This window comes from Alligator mississippiensis, chromosome 3 (genome assembly GCF_030867095.1).
Source record: "Alligator mississippiensis isolate rAllMis1 chromosome 3, rAllMis1, whole genome shotgun sequence".
Taxonomy (NCBI): domain Eukaryota; kingdom Metazoa; phylum Chordata; order Crocodylia; family Alligatoridae; genus Alligator; species Alligator mississippiensis.
In genome coordinates, this window is record NC_081826.1 from 71,191,678 (window position 1) to 71,216,374 (window position 24,697).

At 40.0% G+C, this 24,697-nt stretch overlaps 1 protein-coding gene across 6 annotated transcripts in view; it reads left to right on the forward strand.

Moving 5' to 3' along the window:
• Window positions 1-36: 36 nt before the first annotated feature.
• PLAG1 (PLAG1 zinc finger) overlaps window positions 37-24,697 on the forward strand; it is a 73,890-nt gene continuing 49,229 nt past the window's right edge. For 4 of the 6 annotated variants that reach the window (XM_059724078.1, XM_059724076.1, XM_059724077.1 and 1 more), the window contains exon 1: window positions 37-212. The gene's annotated coding sequence lies outside the window, so the exon portion shown is untranslated. The remainder of the gene's footprint in view (window positions 213-24,697) is intronic. The other 2 variants (XM_059724080.1, XM_059724081.1) reach the window with 1 other exon arrangement.

Here is a 24,697-nt window from a genome sequence, read left to right on the forward strand (position 1 = left end):
GGCGGGCGGCAGGCGGGGGTGGGCGCGGCGCGCGCCGCAGGCTGGGCTGCACCGCAGCGCATACACTACAATGGCTGCTGGCAGGACGGGAAAGCAAACAATTCGCAGGCCCGCCGCGTCCAGCCCGAGCGATGGGGGGGAGAGCGCAGGGGAGCCGCGCAGCGCCGTGAGGGGCGGCCGCGGGGCGCGGAGGGGATGCTGAGGCGCCCGCGGTGAGTCCCGCCGCGGCCGCGGGGGGAGGGGGCGCGCGGCGCCGGGCTGGGGCTGGGGCTGGAGCGGGAGACTCTCCGGGTGATTTAAATGGTGACGGGGGAGGCCCGGCCCGGCCCGGCTGCGAGTCCCCGCGCGCCTGCGGCTGGGGGGGTCCTCGCCGTGCAGGGCAGCAGCTGCCGCCCGCGATGCGCGGGTCGCGGTCGGGCGTGGGGGGGGTCGCTCTTGGGGAGGGCGGGCAGCGGGGTCCCCCCTTCCCCGCCCAGCCCCGCTCCGCTGAGGGGGGGAAAGTGCGAGCAAAAACTTTCCCCTTTCTTCTTCTTTCCACCTTCTCAGCCCCCCCTCCCCTCCCCTCCCCTCCCTGCAGCGCTGTGCTGTGAATACAGTGACAGCAGCGAGAGGCAGCGGAAGACATTAGAGCCCGCGGCTCCCAGCGCGCGCGCACACACACGCGCACACACACACACACACACACACACACACACACACACACACATACACGCACTCACAGAGGCAAAAAAAAAATTAGGGGAAAAAATTAATATAAATTCCCCCGCGCCTTGCAGGCGGCCCGATTTCGCCCAGAAATGTGCCCCGCCTCCCCCTCGGCCCGCAGGGCCGACCCCGAGCCCCCCGCTCCCGCTTGGGGGGGCAGGGGAGGCTTTTTTGGGGCGCTCCCCCCCCTCCGGCTCCCAGGACAAAAGTTTTTTGTTTTTTTTTTTCCCCTTGCTTTCCCCCTCGTCAGAAAGAAACGAATTCGCCTGCTCTGCTCCTGCCCGCGGCCCGGGCGCCTTTTCCTTTTCCCGGGCTGGGAGGAAAGTGTGAACTCGAGCGAGGGCTGAGATCTCGTTGCATTGGGGAGGGGGGTTTTGCTAACTGAAAGCAGGAGAGATCCGGAGAGAGAGAGAGCGAGCGAGCGAGCAGGGACAGCTTGTTGTCAGTATCATAAACAACCAAAATGGAGGGAGAACTGAGGCATATAACAAAATAAAAAGGAGAAAAAATTCCCAAAAAATCCCTAAAAATCGGGGCTGCTCCCCCTTTTCTCCCTGAAGGTAACAGGATGGAACCCGTCTCCTTGCACACCCGTTTGGAGGTTTCAGGGAGCAAGGAGTTAATCAATATTTTCTTTTCTTTTTTGGGGGGTGATTTTTTAATTTTTTTATTTTTTGGAAGGGCGAAAAAGCCTCTTCTCACTCACCACCGACAATGAGAAACCATGAAAATCTTTTTCAGGAGAGGGAGGTAGGGGGAGAGGGTAGTGCAGAACTTTGCACAACTTTGGGGTAATGTGGAGTGATCCTAGATAAGATAAATGTTGTATTTGCTACTTTACAACTTCCTTTTCAATGCTCTTGGTATGCCTGGGTTTTTAAATTTTCTTTCTCTCTCTCTCTCTCTCTTTTTTTTTTTTTTTGGCTGGAATGCAATACTTTTGTAGTGTCACTTTCCTGATCTAATTAGGATGTGTGAAGCACAGAGTAAACCTTTCTGGTTTATGATGCACATTTTCACTGCCTTTGATTTAAAGTTTTCCTGGTGGTTCCCACCTCTGTTGGATTCCTCAGAGTAGTGTGGGGTTGAGGTAATGCTCCATAGAGAGAGCCTTAGAGCAAGGGCACCTCTTCTGTGGATGGCTTGTGATTTCACTGGCATGCTTGGTTCACCTGCTTGGGTTCCCTGAAGAATGCAGTCTGCTGCCTTTGCGTTTTATTTATATAAAATAACTGATGCCTTGTCTTGCATCCCCTTGAAAGTAATGGGAAAGCACTGCTGATGTTAGCTCCACATGGGATCAGGGACATGCAGGGCATTTTACAGAGAGCTTCTCTTTTCTTTATGGGTATCATCACCTCTCCAGTACCTCTGTCGAAAGCAGAGGGGTGGTTCAGGCATTTTTTAATATGGAGACATGAAATCGACCTTTGTGCAATAAATTAATGTGTCCTAAGAGAGGGACAGATGAGCAAATGGGTTGGGATCAAGGCATTTCTTTTGTGCGTAGCAGATCTTCAGGGGAGTTTTCTAAGTGTGTTAATTAACATGCTCTTTTAGAGCTGAATTTGGAATGGATGTTGCAGAGATGAAACCATCGAACTGTTAATATTAAAGCATAGTGCTGGTCTGTTAGTTTTGATTTCTTTGAAAGGAGACCTATGTATACAACAAAATTTCACAGCCATTTTGTGAAGATTAAGTGCATCGTTTTCACATTGAGTGACTTCAGTTTCATTGGGGACGTGTAATTGGGTCTGTTGAATTGTATGTGCTTCTCTATTTAAAACTTGTTGACAGTTCAGAAAGGTTTCGAAAATAATTTTAATTGGCCCAGCTAGTGACATTTTACAAGTGTACATTAGCTCTGTGATTCTAGCTAGCATCCTTTGAAAAAAATGCCTAGGGTTTTGTTAGAAAGTTGTCATAACTACAGTCAAGCTTTGTGGGGTATACATGCATGTGTGTCTGTGTATAGGTTTGTACTTGAGGCTGGCATGTTGGTTGGTACAAGTTTTATGCAGTTTCCTCACCTTGTAAAAGTTTAATTATCATGATAATGATATCATCATGTGTTATCTCCTCTTAAGTATTTTAATTTTTAGTAAAATATCTAATTTTTTAGAAATACTTAGGACTGCTTCTTAATGGAGTAATTGGGTACCTTTATAGAGGCATTATCACATTTTTCTTGAAACAGTCTGATTGTGTGGACTTAATATTTAATTCAACATTAAAACTTAAATAACAGGTATGAGAGAGACATGAGAGAGAGATTCCCAGAAAGTTTGGTATTTCAGTGTGTGCATTCTTTTGACCTACAGATACTGTATGTGAATTATGATACTCCCCTCTGTTTAGTAGGCTGGGTTCACAAATGATCTGTACTTTCTCTATAAGTGTGACTATAGAAACTATTGGACAGCAGTTGTTAACTAGGATAGTCCTGTAGTAACAGAGTTTGGGAAAAATCATGATGTTTCTGATGAATCACAGTTTTAAAAATTAAATCACATCGAGTTATTCCTGTGGAGAAGAAAATTCATTAAGAAGGATTAATCACCTAGTATTAAGAAATGAAATTATACTTTTTTTTTTCTTTTTTTTTTTAACCAAAACTATCATTCCATGTCTTGGATCTTTCTAAAGTTAACAGAAGGATTCCAAGTTAGAAGCAAGTCTCCAAACATTTCTTGTAAAGAAAGTCAGTGTAACTTTTAATCAAAAAGAAAACATAATGAATTACTTGAAGCATGCTGTTTGTTTTAGAAAAAAATGCATGGCAAAAATAATAGTTACTTCCACAGAAGTAATTTTAATAAACTAATAATGCTATTGAAAATATTTTTAAACAATCTTCAACAAATACTGCATTTGGCAACTAGTAGGCGGTGTTCAGTGTACTACAACATTTTTACTTATTTTTGAAACTCGCATTGATTTCTTGTAATTCTGATTCTAGGCACAGGCATTGTTCAGAACATCACCTGTGGTGTAATAGGTACTGGGTATCTTTATTGACTCTCTTGCTTGTTACAAAGAAAATCCAGTATACCCACGTATGGTGCAAAATTCAGGAAACAGAGTAAAGAGGCTAGGCTAGTCTCTTAGAATTTAACACTCAACTGAATTTAATTTTCCCATATAAGTAATATTAGCAGAAAAGGGATCTGTTACTTTCTAGTATTCCTTTTAACCTAACCTAAATTGCTTTGTTTTTCTTGGGTTTTTTTTGTTAAGAAGGATACTAAATTCTCAGAGTGATAGGTTGTGTTTGTTAGAATTAATAGAGATTCTTAGGGGTAGTGAAGTTTTTCAGATTACATTTTTTCTAGTATAAATGACTTTGACATGTCATTTGCAAATCTAAAAAACAAAGTTTTAGGCACCTAAGGAAACAAATGTTTATAAACTATTATTGGTAAAGTTGTTCTACTTTTTATAAGTAACATCCTATGTAGAATTTTCTAATAGTATTATAAGTATTTTGTAGACATGTGTCAATGCTGTTGGATGAAGTTTGCAAATGTTCTAGTAATTGATTCGGAAGCAGTTCAATAAATGTCAGACTCCAAATGAATTTGCACACATTAAACTATCCTTGATTACTTTGTCTAAATATGCTTTTTGGTGAGAACTTTTATTTAGTAAATTAACCTGAAAAATGACTTTTCCTACACAGATTTTTGACAATGAAACTACATTTTTTTTAAGTTTTAACTTTATCTAATACAAAATGCAATCACTTTTAATGGTCATCTATCTCCTGAGCTAGTTAGTCAAAATGGTGCCCTTCAGTCTCCTCCTTTCAGTGTAATGCAAATCTTTTAAAATTAATGGGTAAAAGTGACTGCTCATGTTCTAAGTAAACCACTGTTATAGTTGCTTTAAATTATTTTACTAAAAGATCTGTTTTATTTTGTGATCTAAAACCTAGGCTTTTTATTTTGTACCTATGTTTCAGATATTTAAAACTAACTTTTGTGAGTAGAGGGGGACCTTTAGGAAGCAGTCCTGAACAGGTTAATATACCAACCAAAGCCTAATATTTTGCAAAGTGTAAAACATGTTAAAACACATTAAAATGTCCTCAAATGCATGGTAATGTTAAAAAGAACTAGCAGTCATCTTCACTGTAGTATTTTTTTAAAGTCATATTCACTTTTCATTTTCATTACTTTTGATAAAAATATGGTGTATCTGCTCAGTGAGCTGCTAACCATCTTTAATTAATTACCAGATGTTTAGCTAATCTTATCTATTTTTAAAATAATCCAAATAAGAGCAATATAACTATGTAATTTTTACATTGATTGGATGCAACATATGTTTGATACATGGCTGAAAACTTTTCATTTACCTGCACATTCTGATAATGAAGAATGTGTATTTTTCTTATTAATCAGAAAAAACCCCACATCTAGAACTTAAAATTGTATCTTGAGTTATAAGTTGTGCGTAGTTGTGACTGGAACTTTTAAATGCATGCTATCAGGCAGTTACCTATACTTCAAATTATTTTACTTAATTGGAGAAAAGATGTTTTTGTTGAATACATTTGTGGTTGCAATGCACTGAAGATGACTGGCCAACTCTCTACAGAACATCAACCATAACTACACCAAGAATGGAAAGTTCTAATTGTATACAATTGTGAAAACCAAATGTTGAGTAGAATAGATTATAATAATGCTTGTTAAGTTTTGCTTTTATGTTTGTTGGCCTGTTGCTCAGAATCTTTTTTTTCCCTTCAGCCTCAATGTACACCTGTTCCCATCTCATCTTCTTAGAGCATGTTAGCAGGAATTCCAAGTAAAATTTCACATATTTTAAAATACTTTGAGAAGGCATTATACTTTCAAACTATAGTGATGTGATACCACTTACAGATGGTGAGGCCCTCTCATTGAATATATTAAAACTGTTAATATTTAAATGGTCCCTGGATATCTTGTAAACAGTTACTACAGGATCCTCCTGTTAAAACTAACCACAGTGAGTAGTGGGAATTTGAGATGACTACATAAGAAGTATGTGTGCATTTTTGAATGCTGAAAAGTGAGAGAGCTCATGCAATTATACTTATGTTAAAATAGGATAAATTAATATGTTTTATAAGTTCTTCTAATAATTGTTATTGACTTAAAAAGGCATTATTTAGAGGCCAGATATTTGACAAAAATCTCATCAAGTGAAAAGTAAATGTATTCTGTGCTAAATTACACTTACCCAATCCTAATGGGTGCAGTGGAGTTACAAAAGCTTAAGGGAGGGTAAAGCATGATTTTCTTTTTTAAAGGAGTTTAAAAAGTTAAAGGAATAAAACACAAAAATCCATATTTAAATTAGATGAGGAAAGTAAATAGATGAGAGTATAGACGTTATGTACGCATTCTTATTTATCAGAATGTATGCAGAAAACACTAACTCAGAACTGCAAAGGGAAGTAACTTTATTGAATTGTAAGAAGTTTTCAACTTTGCCCTTCTGGTTCCTTTTAAAATGACCATGGAACAAAACTGAAGAAATACATATATAGAAAAGCTTAAAAGTATAAAAAGTGTCTGTTACAGCTAACTAAATTGTTATAATCTTCTTTTGCACTTAACATGCCAAGTGCCTTTCTCAGAGGAGAATATATCCCTAGAAATCAGATTAGAAAGTGTTTAATGGGAATTATTTGTCAAGTTGTTTTGGACAAGTTAGGGTAACTATAAATAGTTTTTTCATATGTTGCTTTAAAAGATAAATGTTTTCAATCATCTGGCTATGTAGTTTGCATGTAATTGTATCTTTGCCCTCATTATAGTATCTATACTAAAAACACCTTCTGCCTTAAATTTTTTTGACTATTTAAAGTTGAAATATTTCTCGTTAACTTATACAGAATCCTTCTTCTTTATGTTTAAGTATCCCACTGCCAGTTACTGAATTGTGCAAATTACCAAGTACACAACCAACAAACAAGGATAACGCATCAAATGGCTTACCTTTTTTGTCCATTGACAAATGTATTCTGTGGAATATCAAATTTACTAATAATTGCTCTGTAGCATTTTTTTGTGAAAAAATCGGATCTGTTTTAATGACTGAGACATCACTACTGTGTTGTGCTATTAAACTTAGAGAAGTGGAAAGACCACACTTATGCAAATTAGTGAGATTTTACTGAGCCTAAATGCTTGTAACTCGTACAAAACCAGTATTTATTGTGCTGTGTATATTCATTGTCAATATTGCTATCTTCTTAAAAATAAGACTTACGATTTGATAGAATACTTCTGTCTTTGAGTAATAAAGGAAATGTTTTCTTTTCAGACTACCAGAATAGACATTTTACAAAGAAATTAGATAGCTTTAAAACAAAAATTCTACTCCAGAAGAAAAGATTCTGTGAGGTTACTGTTAATTTCAATTGAGCCTATATACTTGGTAATAAAACAGTTCTGAATTTGTAACTATTATATTTCTTACAACTCTTAATGTCACTTTTGAAGTTTTTATTTATACTAGTTGGACCTTTAACATGATCACTTATTCTTCAGGCTTCAGAATTTTATAAGTAATCCTTTTTTGGTATAGATATTTTTATATTAGTATATCAAAGTGAAAAAAAATGCCTCTACCTTAGAGCTATTGCTGGATTTTCACTTCTGTTGCATGCTAGAAAGGTGTTTGCATATACTACTGTACTTAACTGAATATTACCAGTTCCTACTTCTCCTCCATTCAAAAATCTATTTTAAACAAAATGACTGTTGAACAGTCACAAAACAAATTTAAAAATCCTTTTGGGTTTCACTTTTCTGTCCCAGAGCTAGAAACCAGTGACTACTGAAACTGATTTTTTTTCCACTGGAAGATATTGTGGTATATGGGCATCTTAAATTATATCGTTCTGGGGATTTTCAGAAACTCTGAATCATGTAGTCTAAAGAACAGCTTTAACATAGCCAATCGCAATAGGTGCCAGTTTAATTTGAGTAAGGTGGATTTTCTCAGTGATTTGACTTAATTTTCTGTAATGTCTTAATACTGGGATTATGTATAAAGTAAGCCACTTCTAATTATATCTCAACACACATATAGCTAGTAGGATATATTAATCAGTTTCAGAAAAAGAAATATTGTGGTGTATGGAAGAAGGTGGTATTACCGCATATTATTTTTAAATCATGTTTGGTACAATTTCAAGTGTAACAATGTACGGAAAGCAAGGCAGTTCCTAAATAATAAATTACATGATTTATTATGTAAAATAATATTTCAGTTTTATATATGTAGAAATTGCTATAAAGAATGTACATATAATAAATATTTAGAGTTTAATTAGTGTTACTTTCTCAAAAGTAATTGTTCGTAATATGTTTTTTGAGAAACTGTTCTTGTCCTGAAATGTATTTTTCTCTGATTTTGTGAATAAGGGTTAGAAAGTTGCCTTGACCATTATTATATCAAGATAATGACAGCACTCCTGTACATGTCAAAGAAAATTGCATTGTCTTATGGAAAAAAGAAGTAAAGTTGTATTGTGTTGCTGGTGGTAAAAGTATAGAAATTGGATTGTAAAGTAAAATGAAAATTAAATTCCACAGTATGGTGAGAAGAGTCCCAAACTGGATGAATTTTTACTAGGTTTTTAGAAAGGGATGTAAAATGTTGCAGTGTTGCTGTGTTTCTTGCAATCAACATATTTCCCATAGGAAATACTTGAGCACACTCAGAGCCACTAACTGCAGTAGAAAGCAAACAGAAAAATAATGGCTTAAAAATGATTTTCTATTAAATCCATTTCTCTGGTAGTTATGACTTTTTCAGGGGGCTCTTTCCCTTTCCCTCCCCCAGAAATAAGTCTAAGTCCATCTTGAGTAATATGTTGACTTGTTTTGTACACATTTTATCTATCTGTTCATGTAAAGCAAACTCAATACTCTGTTATACACTAAATATTTGTGCTGAAAGGAAAGTAGATTTAAGTAATCTATAACTGCAGTGAACTGCTCCTAGTTCAGTTCATTGTGGAAGAAAATGTAAGGTTTTTTGTTTGGTATATATGTGATGCATCTTTTATTATTTTAAGATATTATCATGAAAATAGTTATCCTAAATATAAAAAGAGGTTGGAAGTTGCCCTGACAGTTGGGGAATTTGATGTGGAGAGGGAGCGGCTGTTACAATTTTTGTAGGTGACATGCGCACACGCTTCAAGAAACTAAGGCCCAGTGGCTAACTGCCTGTCAGTTGAGACTTCAATGGCTGTACCACAATATGTTCAGTTCCTATGGGTCAAAGTTCACAATCCCTGCTTTGGCAAGTACTTCATTAGCAGTTTTGCCCTAGCAAGGACATTGGGCTACTGCTCTGTTTCTCACAGTGTGGTCAGATACTTTTGGCTTGATCTAGGCTATGTACACTGCTTTGTACTTGAGCCTCCATGTACATGGCTGTGTATTCCCTCCAGTGGGTGTATGCGTACTCTTTAGAAATTAAGTCATTATGTGAGGCAATGTATCTTAAATATTTTGTTCTCTGAATTAACATACAGAGACTATATAACTATAAAATCGTCTTTTTATACTGAACTTTTCCTTTTTATTAAAAGGATGATAACTTCATGTGTAAGTTTTAATAAGGAAACAAAACAGCTATCTTGGTAGAAGCAGAATATTCTATCATTAGGCACTTCAGGCAATTGTTAAACATAATCAGCTCTCATTACAGAACTGAGATGTGGACTGGAGAAGGCAGGTTTTAGCTGATTTGTGAATACTTCACTCCTAACTTACGCTAAATAGTTTTTAACCTAGTTTCCTGGGAAAAAATGCTTTTAGGATAAGTTATTGCAGAAACTGTCCTCACTGCATGCATATCTATGCATATGTATTAGAAGTAAAGGACTTTGTAAGAACTTAAAGGAGCCAAGACTGGAGACCAGGAGGTATTTGCATCCTTCTTCAAAGTTTTACACGTCTTAATTATTTGCATATCCATGCTGTAACTTCAGAACATCCCAGGTGTGTTAGAGGAGAGATCAAGCAGTCAAAATGTACGCACAGCATTCTTTGTGCATGGCAATGTCTCACTCCTAGCAAAATGAGATGGCTGTCTAAACATACAACTTGATTTCATAGGTTTTTCCTTTTGTTTGTAGGTTTGTTAGCTATTTAAGCAGACTGTTTTTTCCTTGGGACTCTTTAGAGGTGCTTTTATAGTTAACAACAAACTTTATTATAAGGTTTGATCTATAGAATTTTTAAAAGAAAAAAGGTATTTTGACTCATGACTCTAAGCAAACTACTTGCATTATTCTTTGGCACTTCTGGAAGCACTTTGTTATATACCTAAAAAAAATTGAGTTTGACCTAAATATGCAGGAAAAGGGTGTATTTTGAGCATCGTTGCTAAAAATCTGTAATCACTTCAAAAATGGTCAGAGGGTTTCTCACTACAAGGCAAAATTACCCAGTCATTCAGTATTTTCCTCCTTCCAAACAGCCTTCATTTTTTTTTTTTTCCTGAAATTATAGAGAAATCTGTAGCCATTACTTTGTCTTGCAAATCAAGTATTTTGGTCGGTGTTTAATGAAGAGAGAACTAAACTTGGGAGCACCTTTCAGAAAACACTCGGGTATCTTCCCTTCTCTTTATTTAGGGCTAGGCATAGCTAAACAAGGCTGCTGGGTCCTGTGCTTCTGCTGTGTTTTCAAGATTAGTCAAAGTTTAGCATTTGGTGTCAAATATCAGAATTAAAAATAAAGAAGAATGTATTGTTTCAGTAAATTGATTACTTTACATCAAGTATGCGTAATGATTAACTCAGAAGAAATTATTTTTTAAAACTTGCATGTAAGTGGTGTGTATTTGTAAAAATTGACTGGACAAACAAATCATTGTTTGTCAAGTATACTATATTTCTATGGCTTATCTGCCTTTATTTGAATGTTCTGTAATTGCATCACTTTTAATTTGTACAGAATTGTTTTAGTACCGCATTTTCCCCAAATGAATGAAAATAAGTCTTCTCTGGATATTGTACGTAGCACAATAACTCAGCAGATCAAAAGTTATGTTTATTGGAAAAGGTTTAATATTTTATCCTGTTGCTTACACCACTTAAAATAGCTGCCTCAAAAGAAATTATGCTTTTAAAGGATTAATCCCTACATCAGTCTATGTGGAATATTTTATGTTAAGGCAACTGCCTCTTAAAAATAGTTCATTTGAGAAGTTTCAAGTTATAGCAGAAATGCACCTTTATCTTTTGAAGTGTTGGGGGAGAGGGAGATCTTTCATTAATACATTGCAGAAAGGGGGCAGTGCCAATTGAACATTATTACTTCCAAGAATGATAAAATATGTATACCTCCTAATTTGCCCTGTTCTGAGGCATTTTTGGATATGGTAAAAACAGTATCTTAAAAAAAAAAAAAAAAAAAAAAGCTCCCGGTAGGAGGACTCTCATATTCTGTTAGTTTCATTTTTCAGTTAAGTGGTGAAGTGTTCATTTACTTAAGATGTTCAGTTCGCTTAACGTAATAAATTCCTTCTAGAAATATTGAAGACTAAAATAATAGTTTCATTAACTAATTCTGTTCTTTATTCCTATTTTGTTTTGTGTATTTTCAGCTAAGTTTTCCTCTTTCCAACATTTAATATATTTATTTTGGCCCATGTGTTAAAAGATGCAAAGAAATCTCAGGGAAAACAATAAAACGTGCTGTGTATTTTGCAGTATTTTGTGTGTTGTGCATAACTGAAAGAAATATTATTGTTTATTTCAGCAATAATAAGTGGTGCTTGTAACAATAGTTAGATAAAAAGCTACTCGAGTCCTGAATTTTTAAAGTTGACTATCCCTTTTTATAGCAATGGGAGTGCCTACACATTCGTTAATGCGCAATAATTACTGGCAGACAAGATTCTTTGGGTGCATCTCATATCTTTTATTAGACCAACTTAAATAGTTGGAAAACAATTATTAAGCAAGCTTTCAGGTTCAAAAACCCTTTTTCAGGCTAAGGAAGTTTCATACTGTGTGCTTTTCCTGGATGGAATGAAAATTTAATTCCATCCATGAAGAGCATGCACCAACTCCTGAAACTCCCTTAGCCTGACGAAAGCTTTTTTAACCCTAAAGCTTGCTTAATAATTTTTTTCCAACTATTTAAGTTGGTCTAATAAAAGATATGAGATGCACCCAAAGAACCTTGTCTGTCCATGTCCTTAGACCAACATGGCTACAACCTACACCCCAGTAATTACTGTACATTTAGTTTAGTACTTAATGAAGTACTAAGTGTGCAGTAACTACAGTGTTTTTGTGACGCTTACTGTGCAGTAGCCTACTAACATTGTGCATTATAATATTAGTATGGTTTTTGACCAGCGCGCTACTATGCAGTGTTATTAGGCTATTGAGCAGTAAGCGTCTTGTGTAGACACGCCCAGTGACTAGAAACCTGTAAAACACTGGTGATCACTCCAAGGAAACTTGCTTTTACTTAATTTAAAGAGGAAAGTTAACTGAAAGAGCTTAACCACAATAGTTTTGACTCCAATTTAATATTTGTGTAAGCAAAAAAATAGAATGTATGGAAAATATTCAGTTAATGAAAATATGTTACAATCCGTTCAACTAGTTATAGAATTTATTAGTGCTAAACGATACGTTAAAGTACATGGAAATATTCCTGCTGTCTGATTGGTGAGCTGTGATATTATTCGCAATGATAGGCTACTGGCAGGAGGTCCGAGGGAAAATGTACTAGTCATACTCAGTCCTAGAATAACTTTACAGAAATCAGCAGACTTTGTTAAGGTTTAATTTGACATGTTGCTTAGTAGCATACTAAGTTACTCAAGAAAAGATGTTGCTCATATTTCAAATCAGAAGACAACAGTTTCAAATATAAAGCAAGGGAGCCTTACTGATTATTTTCTAAACCTCATCATCTGAGGTATGACAAGCTGCAGTAGAGCTCCTTGTTTTATTGTTGAGGTGGGCCGATAAACATATCCTTAGCATGACACTTTGCATTGCTGACCCCCTTCCATTGAACCAGTTAATCACTCAGTAAATTAAAGGGAGGGGAAATGTGGAAGAGGATGTAGTAGTATTGATCAGTAGTAAAACTTAAAACTGCAGTACCCACATCAAGTAAATGATGTTACCCTGAGCAGTGGGATTTTAAGAAGTCTTTTGTTAATGATGTATCTTGCTAGTATAATAAAATGTTTATTGATTTCTCTGTGCGTGGAGGATAGAGATAATTTTAATATCGGGTAGTTTTATAAACAGTAACATGAATTTCAGTGTGACAAACTAGGCTATTAAAAACAAAACCTCATTAATCTTTATGTAAATAAAATGTCTTTAAACAGACTTTAAACAGATTACTAGCACATTCTAAACAATCCCAAATTAAATTCCAGATAAGGAGGCAGTTGCATTAAGTAGTTTTTGGTCCCAAGCTGTACTACTAAGATTCTTTATAGCAGATAGAATATTTGGTTCTTTAAGATTTGTTTTCTCTCTGCAGAATTGGCTTCAGTTACATAGACTTAGCCTAACTTCAGAAATTAGCCCATCTTGATTTGAGGAGAGTTCTGCACTGTTCCAGTGTTGTTTTCTAATATGGGAGATTTGAATTACAAGTACAAAGTAGCTGTGTTGTCTCTGCATTACTGCCTGAACATCATCAGCACTACAGTTTCAGTCAATGTTCTTCAATAGTCTAGAAAGCTTGAGTTTTAAAAACAACACAAAAGAAGTATCTAATGCAAGTTAAGTGTATGGATAGGAGTCGGTTTGGGGCTATGTATCAATCTAGCGCTGCAATGAAAAAAGTGTTGAGTTCAGCAAGTGGTGTGCGTTAGCTCCAGAGGGAGCAGGTGACTCATGTGGCTATCTCAGCAGCTGGGCAGCAAGATTAGAAGTCTATCTGCCTGTTCCTACGAAGTCTAGGAAATTGCTAAATAGGAGCTATTTTCCCCCAAAATAATTCATCTGTATTTACCCAAAAAAATATCATTGGGTGATCTTGATGTGAAGTACGTGGTCATATACTTTTTTTTTTTAAGGCAGCCATAAGTAGCCTTTATTTCAATAGCATCTTAAGGATAATTGTACTTCAGACTCTCTCTGAAGTCTTGTTCTTTGCTTATTTTTAGATTGAATTCATACAAAAGGAAGTTTGTCTTCCATTTGGGGCATTATAAGAGCTTTTCACTTAATTTAATTTCTTATGATCAAGACTTGATTGGTTTGCAAAAATAGTTAATAGTATCTTGTATTGTAAAATATTAAATTTAAACAGTTCCTGAAATTAATTAACAAAGAATTATTACTTACTTGTTAATGAGCAGTGTGGTATTAATGGTGATTTTTTTTTTCCCAGTCACTATGTATTTATGAGGTTCTAATGCATCTTCATAGTTTTCTGATACATCAACATGGATTAGCATAATATGAAATACTTTTAGGGATTCCTCAAGTTTCCTTCACTTTAAAAAATTGAAAATAGTTTTTTTTTTTATTAAGAAACTCATTCCTTCCCTCCCTCTCCTCCCCCAATCCACTTAAGAAAAAGTGTTAAATTTCTTCAGATACCTTGTACTTGCAAATAATAGCTATATTAATTTTGCAACTAAGCATAGCTCTTCAAACTGGGCTGTAACTTTAGTTGCCATGCTATACATACCTGTATACAAATAATATGGCCCCTAACCCATTTTCTATAAAACTCACAATAATTCATTTCAGTCATGGGGACCAAAGGCTATAGTCTGATAGAGTCCAGTTAGAAAACAGTAAAATACCCTGAGAGTGGGTGTAGATAAATTTGGCACCAGAAAGAGGGATATATATATACGAAAGTATTCAGTATTATTTTTCAGCTCAATTTTCAGAGCTGTACTTAAAAATATACTTACCAAATATTTAAACAGGACAGTAAAACAATATAGGTAGTAAAATTGACTCTAAGTTCATTTCTGTAAGGAAATACTGGGGAGAATGTATTGCTTTTTTATTTTTTAAAAGGATTGACTGGTTTACTTTTCTTCCTGCCTGTCTGTCTTTAGTTCTTTGGGGTTTTTTTCCTCTCCTTTTATCTAAGAATCCCTGGTTTCTCTTGCATTATTGCTGCCTTTTATGTTTAATTCTTAAACTTCTTAACTTTTTTCCCCTCTGACACTAGTCTTCATGCCTTTAATGTGCTCAACAGGGAATATAATGTAGAATAAGTTTGTTCTAAAAATATTATGGCTTTATCAGTTTATCTCAAAACTGATCTTTCACAATCGGCCTCTGTTTTTAACATCTTTTTAAATAACATTTTTGAGCAGTCTTTCATACTTTTGTCAAAATACTTAGCAGATTTATTAATGACTGTTTCTCAGATCTTTGAAATCTTTGATCCAATGCACTTCCATTTATTCTGCAATTCATCTTCTGTCTTGTTTCTTTTCATATAACATTTCTTTCTTTCTTTCTTTCTCTCTCTCTCTGTCTCTCTCCCCTCCTCCTCCCCCCCCCCCCTTTTATTTTAAGGTTTATTTTTTCCTCTGTGAGATTTGCTGTATTGTAATTCTTGGTTTGCTGTGATGATTTTTCACGTGCTAACAAACACATTGAGCACTCCGTGTCTAAAAAAAAAAAAAAATAATGTTCTGCTATTCTGCTTAGCCCAATAGTAGTCTATCTGCCCAATATATTAAAACAATGCAAATAGATGGTGGCCAAGAGTGTACAAAGTTGCTATTTTTTTGCACAAGCAGTAAAACTATTGTGTGTTGCAGTGGGCTCACATGCAGTTCTTAACTTAACCTTTTACTAGCCATGAGTTTTTCCTGAGCTTCAAAAAGAGAGGAGAGAAGCTGAAACCACCAAAATATTCCTGTGTTAAAAAGAATTCCAGGGACCTGGGTTTTTATTTGTTAGTGAGCTGCATTACTGCTGTTTTCAGTGATTCTCTAGGATGGGCAAAGGAGCATCTGGACCAGGACATCTCTCCTTTGCTAAATACCCCCTGGTTCAGAGCACCTTGCTCTCACATAGGAGAATAAGAATGGAATCCCAGCCTCAGAAGTTGAATATCTGACTAAACTGAAACTTTTGGGAATTTCTCAGGATTCCCCACAAAACATTTAAATAATCTGTTAACATTTGGTACTACAAATATTACAGTGAACAGAATAGCAAACTACAGAGATGCATTTTTCTCTATCAGACTGAGGAAGAAAGTTCCTGAGCTATGTGGCTGCTACACATAGGCTAGAAATTGTTTTTTTTTTTCCCATTTTTTTTTTTTTTTTTAATGAATTTGATTTCCATTGACAAAAAGGAAAAGAATGGTAGCATCCAAGAAGACAACTGCATGCTTCTTTGCATTGTAGACAAACCTGTATTAGAAGGGTGGAAAGAGTAAATTTGCAAAGCTAGCAGTTGGTGACTTGATTGATTTCTTTCTCTCTTGGAGAGCAGAGGTATCTGCGTGGCATTTCCCATATGTGAAAACAAGGATCTTTTGGACAAATTACAGGGTAATTTTGGTGCCTTTGCTGTCCTTCTAAAGGGCCTTGTGCCTGTGTCACTCTTTCACACTTTTCCTCTTTTAGACAGATTTATATCTCAGTAACAACTGCCTAAAATGATGATGATGATGAAAAATATGATAGACTGAAGGATTTCTTAGAGTAGTATCTTTTTCTGGACCAATTAGGTAGCTTGGAATAAAACATTCCACTCCATTGACTGTAAAGGGACATCACCAAGAAGCTATGTAAACAACCAGATAAATAGCGTGTAGCATTCTTGTTGCAGTTTCATATGGAAATTCCCTCTAAAATTGAGGGGAGGGGGGAAACTTTCTTAACCCATAGTTTATTCTCAGATGATGAATTTAATTCCTCTTTCCAAACTTTCTTAATCAGATATGGGGATGTATCTGTTCAACTAAATAAATCATGGCCTTTGTTTTTCTTGAGTAATGTGGGACCTGAACATCATTTAGCAAATGCAGCATAAATACCTGAGTAGAATGGATCCATCTAATTTTTTGTGCGATGGGGCATTGAATCCTTCAATATTCTTTTGTAGTGGTTTCTACTTACACAATCAGGAATTGTTGTGCTAGCAGTTCAGCAAGAACAGACAACAATGGATGATGGTTGTTACCAGAGAAGCTTGTAATCTAACTTTGAATAAGGTGCAGCAAGAGAATTGAAGAAGCAGGGAAGAGGGGGGGGAGAAACTGATAAAGGAAAGTACATGTAATTACACATGTAGCGAAAAGCTGAAGCTACCAAATATTTGTTTAAACAAAGTCATCTATTTCTGAGTGTTGCACAGGCAGTCAGTCGTTCCTTCCAACTCTTGCAACCTGCCACTGTTGGCAGCCCTTGTTTTCAAACTCCAGGACACTTTGGGAGGAAGTACAGTGGAGTGTATCCTATTGATTCTCAGAGCAGCATGTTGCTGTCGGGAGCTTGTATGTTAACTGGCTGGTTGGAAAACTACCTGTGTCTATTAAGCAACAGAACTCATTTGCTTGGAGCTTTGGTGGTTGCCAGTCCCTCCCTCTCCTTCCTTTCTTCCCCCCTTTTTTTTGTTGTTGTTGCTTCTTAGGACTCCTGCTTTGTGGTTGTATTTTACTCCTTGGAAAACCCTTGTTCTGGTATGTTGTGCAGGACAAGATCTAGGGCAAAGGTCAAGTGAGTGGCACTATTTAAAAATCACATTTTTATTACCTTTTGAAGTGAAAGGCCCTTAATACAGTGATGTAACTAGGTCAGAATTGACATGGGCACCAGATTGATGCATGGACAGAGATACAAGTTCTAATGTTACTGTAAATAGTTTGTGCTTTGCATTATTTAAAACAGTTAAAACCTTGAATCCATTAAATATCATCCCTTTATATTTTGCCCTTAGGTTATATGGCTTTAAGTAATTGTTGGGTTTTTTTAACTTTGCATCCATAAATATTGAGATTTAGGTAGGCCTGGGTACCATTTGTGTGGATGGTAGTTGCACCCTCCCTGCTCATCCCTTCCCATTTTGCTTGCATGAATACTGATGAAATCAATTTACAGCAAGACTGGTCCATATAATTTCACACAAATAAAGAAATAATATGGGTAACAGGAGAGAAGAGTACTACTAGCTGGAATTTTTAAAAAAATGCACGTGCAGAAGGGCTGTGTTAGGACTCCAGTTGTGTGTCTGTCAGATTTGAAGAGCTGCCTCCCGAAATTCTTTCCATAACGACTTCTATATGTGGGGATGCTTAAGAAAGTTGAGGTGAATCAACAGCATTCAAAGACAATACAGCTAGTTTAATTTCTTTCTTTTGCTGTTGTCTGTCAGCTCAGAAGCCATGATGGGTCTGAATGGAGTCTTGCCACTTAGGGCCTTGACAGACATGGGGGTGGAAAAAAACCAGTGCTTTACTGGAAGAGGAATCACGTCAGTTTAACCTGGGTCACCTGGCATCTATGTTGCTTGCGCACTTCAGCAGGGCTTTTGGCACTTTTATCTAATAGCTGATTTTTTAGGTAAAAGCACCAAAAAGCCCTGCTGAAGTGCATGAGCGATACAGAAACAGGGGAGCTGTGTCAAACTGATGTGATACATTTATTGAGCATGTCCTGCACTTGATGCAGGGGCACACTGAGCTGAAAGTAAAGCACTGTTTTTTTTCAGGTTTTTTGTTCCCTTCCCAATAAACAGCCTTAGTTTCTAGTGGCTCTCCAAAGGATTTTGTTTGGACTGTGGTGGGTCCCTTGGCTCCTCCTGGTCCAGGCACCAGTAGCAGTCTGGGCCATGGTGCGCACGGTTGGTCCTGCTGCCCCTGGGCACTCAGTGGGTTTGGGCGGTGTGGTGGCTGGACTGGCTTGACAGGCCCCACAGCAGGGGCTTCTTTCAGTTGTCGCTGTCAGTGTCTGCCACCACTGTGAGTCTCTGCTGCTGCTGTTAAACCCAGCCTTGCTGCCCAGGCATTCCAGCTCATCTGCCCCACATCTGCTGCCAGGGGTATCAGATGAAGCAGGCAGATAGATGGAGTCTCTGTGGAGACTGGTCCAGGACCCACACAGATAAGGCACACACAGCTGGGTGCATGGGATGGGGGCGTGGGCAGGTTGGGAGCAGCGTCCAGAAGTGTGTCTGGCAGGCAGGGGCCAGGGTGGGGCTGGGATTGTAGGGTGATGACAGTGCGGGGCCAGGTGTGGAGCACAGCTGTGATCCACTCTCGGCATGTCCCTGTGATAGGTGCTGGTTCCAGTGGCAGGGGCGTGCAAGGAGTAGATCGTGGTTCTGCCCTGGACCCCAGTTCCACGATCCTGGCCCCACCTGCCTGTTTTGTTCCCAGACACTACTCCCCATCTGTCTAGGTTGGCCTTGTGCACTACCTGTGCAGGTCTCAGCCAATCTTCATGGAGACCCTGGGACCACTGGGCAGTTACAGTGCAGGGTCAGGGCCTGGGGCAGATATGCAATCTGTTCTCTGCATGCTTCTGCCCATAGACCCGGTGCCTGTTGCAGAGGAATAGGGGAGTGGATCGCAGCTATGCCCTGGGCCCTAGTGCTGCACTGTCACTGCCTAGCCATCTTGATCCCAGCCCAGGCCATGCCCACCCATCCTGCACTCAGATGCCTCTCCCTGTCTGCCTGTGGCCCCATCCTATCTGCTTAGCAGTTTTGGTGAGTTTTGATGAGCTGTTGCAGGCTGGGAGGGCAGGGGAAGGGGGTACTGACCCAGCCCACGACAGCTCACCGAACTTCCTAAGTGGCCCTCTGGCCCAAATAATTGCTCATCCCTGATCTCCAGCTAATAGGATTCCAAGTTGGTCTTATCCAACTGCATGCCAGGAGCCAAACTGCTTAGCTTTGAAGATCAGATGAGATCAAGTGCAGTCAGTTCAGCGTAGCTAGTGGTGTATTACAAATTAAAACATAAAAACCGTGAATTGGTGGAGGAGGCAGGGGTGGGGGCAAAAGGGTGGTTTATGTGTTTTTTTTGTGTTTTATTGGTTCAGGAACAAAGAGGCTGTAGTTATTTTGTTGTAGCTTAATCTTCCTCTGAGATCCAGATGTAACTTAGTCTTCTGTGTCTCCTCAAGGACTTTGAGGCCTTTAGGCAGGATTTAAAGCAGGTTCTTCCACATTGTGATTTGCGGTTACAGTCCATTTAAAGTTTGTTGTAACTGTCACACCAAGGTTCAATTCAGCACCTGTAGCTTCAGTTTCTCTCAGGGGCAATGGCTGCTGATCAACAGGGATCCTGGTTTTCTCTGATTTAAAAAAAAATCCCCAATTTTTGGTTTAAAAAAGGTAACCCCAAAGCTACATTTTTTCATGATTTAAATTAAACACCCCTAATAGACGGCTAGATAGTGATGTTTCATTTTAATCATGGAAAAATGTGGATTTGGGGTTACTTTTTTTAACCAAGAATTGGGGATTTTTTTAAAATTGGGAAAAAACAGGATCCTTGCTGATCAATCAGGTGTCACAAAGTAAAGTACTGTTGTTTTGAACAAAGGCAATACAGAGAAAACGTAAAATAATAAACAGTCTGCATTCATGCTAAGTTTACCAGGTATTGACCACTGTCCTCAGGAGGAATAAACTGCAACAAATCAAAGACAGTTTTCTCTGAGTGAGAGCATGCATGTGGGTTTAGTGTGCCTTAACTCGCACATTGACCTTTGAGTTAATTTGCCTTAACTTTGAAAATGTCTGTGGATAGACATGACTGAAGAAAGCAACTTAGACTGGTGTGAGGGAGAGTAGTAAGAAATACTAGGGGTGCACCGATAAAGATTTTTTTGACCGAAACCGATGACTGATTACTAACCAGCCATATCTGCTGATACTGATTTGACAGCTAACATGCAACCTAGCAACTTGGAGAGCAGCCTCTGGCCGGTAAGTCTGTGGGGGAGAAGGGGTGTGTGGTTGGGGGCAGATTGAGGCCACCACAGTGAGGAAGGGAGTGGGGCTGAGGCGGGGTGGGGTATGGGACAGCCAAGGGGAACTTAATTGTGGGGTGGGGGGACAGGAAGAGGGAGGTGGCTCCCTGCCACTGTGCACGCTCTCAGGGGAGGCATGGGGGGCATGTGACCCTTGGATTTGTGCATGGAGTGAGGGCAGGCTGCACCAGCCTCTTCCCACTTGGGGGCCAGGCTGGGGCAGTCAGAGGCAGGATGGGGGAGGTGGTAGCAGTGCTGGGAGGGGGGCTACAGGGAATTCTGGGCCCACCCTGTAGCCCCTTTCCCAGCACTGCTGCCACCTACCTTGTCTCCATCTGCTCTGAGCACAGCCTCGGCCCAGTCCCCCCTCTGGGAAGAGGCTAGTGCCGCCCCTGGCCCCGAGCCTGCAGCGAGCAGCCCACCCTCACCCTGCGCACAAATTGGGGGGGGGGCACATGCCCCCCCAAGCCCTGCCCCCTGGGTGCGTGCAATGGCAGGCAGCCATCATCATATCCCCCCCCCCCCCACACACCCCGTGGCCCTCACATGAGCCACCCACAGCTCTGTCCCATGCCATGCCTCAACCCAGCTGGGCAACACCTGCCCACGTTCCTGCTCCAGCCCCATACTGCTTCCCCTTCCCCCCACAACTTACTAGATGGTCTCCGAGCTGCCAGGCTGCATTCCTGGCTGCGTGCATGCTATGGCTGTGCATATACACGTTGAATTTATTGTTGACGTTATCAGCTACACCGGCCAAAAAAGCTGATAGCCAATTACGTCAATTTTCCTCTTATCAGTGCTGATCCGATATGGAGTGATATGTCAGTACACCTCTCAAAAATATCCAAAAATTTCTCATAAGGATAGGGCTGTTTGTGTTGCATACAACTGTGCTGCATTATGGCATTATCTTTGTACATGAAAATATTTTTTAAATATATTTTTCTAATTGCAACATGGAGAATATCAAAGATATAGTTAAACCGTTATCATTCATGTATATACCTGAAGTGCAGAGACCAGTTTCCAGTGTTCCAGGCAATTACATATCCTACAGCATATAGGTCAACACATTGTATAAGTCGACCATATATTTCTGTAAAAAAAAGTTAGGATTTTTGTATGTCTTTTGTATAAGTTGACCCCACCTCGGTGTGCGAGGCACTGGAAGCCCAGGCGGGCTTGTGGGAGAGGTGGCATACTGACAGGCTCCTGGGAAGTTAAATCAGGCCCCTGGCAGTTCAGGGAACACACAGCCCACTGGCAGCCCACCTGGCCAGCCCTGGACCAGGGTTCCCCACAGTTCAGGGACTGCTTGGCCCAGCGGCAGCTCACCCCACAGCTGTGGGACATGGGGAGAGTCTCTGCCGAAAGCAAAATTGGGCCCCTCATCACTTCTGTATTCAGCAGGTGCCTCTGGCTGGCAGAACGCCTGGCGCCGCCTGACAAGGGGCTGGTTTGCCCCAGGGGCAGTATGGGGTGTTGGGTAGGGGTGGTGGGGAGGCTAGGGGTGTTGAGCAGGGCTCCCCCACCTCTGGCCTACCTCTGCCCCTGCCTAACACCCTGTGCTGCCCCTGGGGCAAGCCAAGTCTGTCCCGGGCAGCCGTAGGTGCCTGCTGAAGGCAAAAGCAGCAAGGGGCCTGATCCTGCTTTCAGCAGAGCCTCCCCACCTGCCCTGCGGCCAGGGAGTGAGCTGCAGCCAGGGGGTAAGCTGCTGCCAGGCTGGGCATCCCCTGAGCTGCAGGGGGGCCTGGTCCTTCCCTCCACCGTGGCAGCAGCCCCCAGGGACAGCTGGGCAGGCTACCAGCGGGTCGTGTGCTGCCGGAAATCCCAGGTGGGGTCCAGGCAACACCGTTCACAGGGGATGGTGTATAAATTGAGGTTCAATTTTAAGAGATAAAAATAGGCTTCAAAACTTGACTTTTACACCATGATATACGATATGTGTTTTCCAGACTCTTCGTAAGTTGACACTTTCAGAAAAACAATCCAATCCCAATACACCTGCTTCTTTCCTCCAGTTCTACCAACATACTTATTAGCAATTGTCTTCCATGGTAGTCTTATTTGTACATCCAGAGAAGCCTGACGATGCCTATCCAGGATCGACAGACTCTTTTGCAGCTCAGGCACATGTTTCTGTGTAGGGTGGGTGGCTCTGGATTCTTGGTGTGGTCTGCAAGGTGCTGTTTCTGCTGCTCTGGTTCTGTCCCCTGTTGTCATAAGGTTTGAAAGTACTGAGATCTTTGCAGAAGACTCTTCCTCCCTGGGGTGGTCCTGAGTGATATTTCCTATGAGTTCATGTTGACTTTGCGCTGGTTTCAAGTTGGCCATCAGGACATCCTTGAAGCGTTTTCTCTACCCTCCCCTGGAGTGTACACCTTGACTGAATAAAACTTTCTTCAGGAGCCTGGAATTGTACATCCAGATGATGTGCTTGGCCCAGCAAAGTTCCAGTTTTACTACGTTGTTAATGTCCTTATTCATCTTTCAAACCCACACAGCTCTCTTTGTTTACTCCCTTGGACACATCCAGTTTTTTGTGACCTGTATAATCAATACTATCTTCCTTTTCTCTTTTTCCTGTCATCACCTGACTTCCTTTTCTTTTCCCAGCACAGAAAGAAGTAAAAAGTAAATACGGCCCTCAGCATGACCACAGGTCACTTTGTAGGACTTTCTACATGTAGGATAAGAACAGAGCATTTTATTTATTTATGTATTGCTACTAAATTCAAATGCATTCTGTTCATCTCTCATAGAAAATTTTCTGCGAGCAAATACAACTTTGAGAACTTTAATTTAATTTTTAAATGTGTATTATTTATATGCAAATTAGTTTAATCACTTGGGGTTAGATCCATAACAGGACTGAGACACCCAAAACAAATTAAAAAGGCTTTAGGGGTGCAGCTCCCCACAGTAACTGAGAATGCTTTGCAAGAAGCATTCTGAGTTGCAATGATTCCCTGGACCAAACAAGTTCACCATTGGTTCCAGGGAGGAGGGGAATCTAGCTGCTGACTGGGAGCCTGCAGCCAGTTTCCTCTAGCAACAGCCCCTTCTCTTTCCCAATCTATCCCTGTTTCAGAATGGGAGTGGGGGGAAGGCAGCAGAGGGAGCTTATTCTAGGGCTTCCCCAGCTGGTGCTGGATGGTGGGGTAGATGAATTGGAGTCCCCCTACCTCGGGGGAGCTCCAATACACCTGTCCCACCCTTCAGCTGGGGCTGAAAACCCCCCAGACCAAACTCCCCTCCCTGTCCCTCTTCCCATTCTGAAAACAGCTCAAGGCTGGGAGACAGTGCAGACAGAAGTTACAGAAGGCGCTCTGTTTTGGAGTGTCTTCATCTGACCCCATGCCATGAGAGTTCAGATTTTTCACCCGAGCGGCCCTGCTTTCAGTTATACTACTGGTTTAATGCTGTCTTGATCCTGAGGGGCTTCCAACACGCATCTCTTTCCTAGGACAACTAAGGCATTTTGGGGTGCCTTGAAGCCCTTTTAAAGAGGAGCACTGTTTGTTGTGCAAACACCTACACGTGATTCACAGGATAAACTTGGGGATTTCAAATAAGAATCCATATTAAGAAAAACAAGGAACACAGCAGGTCAGAATGTTTTTGACATTTTCCATAGCTGACAAACAAACAAGTGAAAGCTAAGAACTGGCATTTTCTGAGGGGTGCCCAATGTCTAAAAAGGTTTGGGAACTACTGTTCTAGGAGAATACCCAAACTGCCAACCTATTGCCTAGGCTGCCTGGGATTCCCCCCACCTATTGAAATTAGGCTAACTGTGAAGAAAGGAATGCTCATTGTATGGGGTTGGGGGGAAAATAAACAAGATTGAAGCCTAGTGGGTAGGGCATTCTGCTGCAGAGATTCTGTTTCCTGCTTCCAGGACATGTTTATGCACTTTACATTAAACAATCATTGGACAGGGGGAAAAAAAACAAACCTGAGACAGGATCCCAGGGTTTCCCCAGGTGTGCTCCAATTACAAGACTGCACAGTA